This window comes from Perca flavescens, chromosome 5 (genome assembly GCF_004354835.1).
Source record: "Perca flavescens isolate YP-PL-M2 chromosome 5, PFLA_1.0, whole genome shotgun sequence".
In the NCBI taxonomy this organism is placed as follows: Eukaryota; Metazoa; Chordata; class Actinopteri; order Perciformes; family Percidae; genus Perca; species Perca flavescens.
The window spans coordinates 39,689,198-39,694,197 of NC_041335.1; positions in this window are offsets into that span (position 1 = coordinate 39,689,198).

Here is a 5,000-nt window from a genome sequence, read left to right on the forward strand (position 1 = left end):
GATACACACAGAGATACACACAGAGATACACACAGAGATACACACAGAGATACACAGAGATACACACAGAGATACACACAGAGATACACACAGAGATACACACAGAGATACACACAGAGATACACACAGAGACACACACAGAGATACACACAGAGATACACACAGAGATACACACAGAGACACACAGAGATACACAGATATACACACAGAGATACACACAGAGATACACACAGAGATACACACACACACAGAGATACACACAGAGATACACACAGAGATACACACACACACACAGATACACACAGAGATACACACAGAGATACACACAGAGATACACACAGAGATACACACACAGAGATACACACACACACAGAGATACACACAGAGATACACACAGAGATACACACACACACAGAGATACACACACACACAGAGATACACACACACACAGAGATACACACACAGAGATACACACACACACACAGAGACACACAGAGATACACAGAGATACACACAGAGATACACACAGATACACAGAGATACACACAGAGATACACACAGAGGTACACACAGAGATACACACAGAGATACACACAGAGATACACACAGAGATACACACAGAGATACACACAGAGGTACACACAGAGATACACACAGAGATACACACAGAGATACACACAGAGATACACACACACACAGAGACACACACACACAGAGATACACACACATATACACACAGAGATACACACAGAGATACACACACACAGAGATACACACAGAGACACACACACACACACAGAGATACACACACAGATACACACAGAGATACACACAGATATACACACAGATACACACAGAGACACACACAGAGATACACAGAGATACACACAGATATATACACACACACAGAGATACACACAGACACACACACACACAGAGATACACACAGAGATACACACAGAGATACACACAGAGATACACACAGAGACACAGAGACACACAGAGATACACACAGAGATACACACACAGAGACACACACACAGAGATACACACAGAGATACACACAGAGATACACACAGAGATACACACAGAGATACACACAGAGGTACACACAGAGATACACACAGAGATACACACACAGAGATATACACACAGATACACACACACACATATACACAGAGAGAGATACACACAGATATACACAGAGATACACACAGAGATACACACACACACAGAGATACACACAGAGATACACACAGAGATACACACAGATATATACACACAGATATATACACACAGATATACACAGAGATACACACAGAGATACACACAGAGATATACACACAGACACACAGATACACACACAGAGATATACACACAGATACACACAGAGATACACACAGAGATACACACAGAGATACACACAGATACACACAGAGATACACACAGAGATACACACACAGAGATATACACACACAGAGAGATACACACAGATATACACACACACAGAGATACACACACACAGATATACACACACAGATATACACACAGACACAGAGATACACACACAGATACACACAGAGATACACACAGATACACACACAGAGATACACACAGATATACACACAGATATACACAGAGATACACACAGAGATACACATACACACAGAGACACACAGAGATACACACAGATACACACACACACAGATATACACACAGAGATACACACAGATATACACACACACAGATATACACACACAGATATATACACAGAGATACACACAGAGATACACACAGATATACACACACACAGAGATACACACAGAGATACACACAGAGATACACACAGATATATACACACAGATATATACACACAGAGATATATACACACAGAGATACACACAGAGATACACACAGATATATACACAGATACACACAGATATACACAGAGATACACACACAGAGATACACACAGATACACACAGATATACACACAGATATATACACACAGATATACACACAGACACAGAGATACACACAGAGATACACACAGATATACACACACACAGAGATACACACACACACACAGATACACAGATACACACAGAGATACACACAGAGATACACACAGAGATATACACACAGATATACACACAGAGATATACACACAGATATACACAGAGATATACACACAGATATACACACAGATACACACATACACACACAGATACACACACATATATACACACAGATATACACACAGATATATACACAGAGATACACACACAGATATACACACAGAGATACACACAGAGATACACACACACAGAGAGATACACACAGATATATACACAGAGATACACACACACATACACAGATACACACACAGACACACACAGAGATACACACACAGAGATACACACAGATACACACAGATATACACACAGATACACACACAGAGATACACACACACACAGATATACACACATACATAGATACACACACACAGACACACATATACACAGAGATATACACACAGATATATACACACAGATACACACAGAGATACACACAGATACACACAGAGATACACACACAGAGATACACACAGATATATACACACAGAGATACACACAGAGATACACACAGATATACACACACATATATACACACAGAGATATACACACAGAGATACACACAGAGATACACACAGATATACACAGAGATATACACACAGATATACACACAGATATATACACACACAGATATATACACACAGAGATACACACAGAGATACACACAGATATATACACACAGAGATACACACAGAGACATATACACACAGAGATACACACACACACACACACACAGATATACACAGATACACAGATACACACAGATATATACACAGAGATATATACACACGGAGATACACACAGAGATACACACAGATATACACACAGATATACACACAGATATATACACACAGAGATATACACACAGAGATATACACACAGATACACACACAGATATACACACAGAGATACACACAGAGATACACACAGAGATACACACACAGAGATACACACAGAGATACACACAGAGATACACACAGAGATACACACAGAGATATACACACAGAGATACACACACAGATATACACACACAGAGATACACACAGAGATACACACAGAGATACACACAGAGATACACACACAGATATACACACACAGAGATACACACAGAGATACACACAGAGGTACACACAGATATACACACACAGATATACACACAGAGATACACAGATATATACACACAGAGATACACACAGAGATACACACAGAGATACACACAGATACACACAGAGATACACACAGAGACACACAGAGGTACACACAGATATACACACAGAGATACACACAGAGATATACACACAGATATACAGACACACACAGATATACACACAGAGATACACACAGATATATACACACAGATACACACAGAGAGATACACACAGAGATACACACAGAGATACACACAGAGATACACACAGATATACACACACAGAGATACACACAGATATATACACACAGATATATACACACAGATATATACACACAGATATATACACACACACAGATATACACACAGAGATACACACAGAGATACACACAGATACACACAGAGATACACACAGATATACACACACAGAGATACACACAGAGATATACACACACAGATATACACACAGAGATACACACACAGATATATACACACAGATACACACAGATATACACACAGATATATACACACAGATATACACACAGATACATATATATACACACAGATATACACACAGAGATATACACACACAGATATACACACAGATACACACAGAGATACACACAGAGATACACACAGATATATACACACAGATATATACACAGAGATACACACAGATACACACAGATATATACACACAGATATATACACACAGATATATATACACACAGAGATACACACAGAGATACACACAGATATACACACAGAGATACACACAGAGATACACACAGAGATACATACACACACAGAGATACACACAGATATACACACAGATATATACACACAGATATATACACACAGAGATACACACAGAGATACACACACAGAGATACACACACAGAGATACACACAGAGATACACACAGAGATACACACAGATATATACACACACACAGATATACACACACACAGAGAGATACACAGAGATACACACACAGATATATACACACAGATATATACACACAGATATATACACAGAGACACATACAGAGATACACACATAGAGATACACACAGAGATACACACACAGAGACACACACAGAGACACACACACAGAGATACACACACAGAGATACACACACAGAGATACACACAGAGATACACACAGAGAGATACACACATACACATACACACATAGAGACACACACACACAGACACACACACACACACACACACACACACACACACACACACACACACACACACACACACACACACACACACACACACACACACACACACACACACACACACACACAGACACACACACACACAGAGACACACACACACACAGACACACACACACACACACACACACACACACACACACACACACACACACACACACACACACACACACACACACACACACACACACACACACACACACACACACACACACACACACACACAGACACACACACACACACACACACACACACACACACACACACAGACAGCTAATGAGCTGACCCAACATGTTCAGACAGGACCAGCAGCAGCAGTGGCGGGAAAGTAGTGGCGGCGGCCGTCGCCCGTGGAGACCGTGGGCGCCTTCCGTCCGGCGCCGAGACTCTGGAGCCAATCACAGAGGAGGAGGAGAAGGGGCGACACGGGTCCTCCAAGTCGCTGCTGAGCAGCAAGGCCACCAGAGGCTGC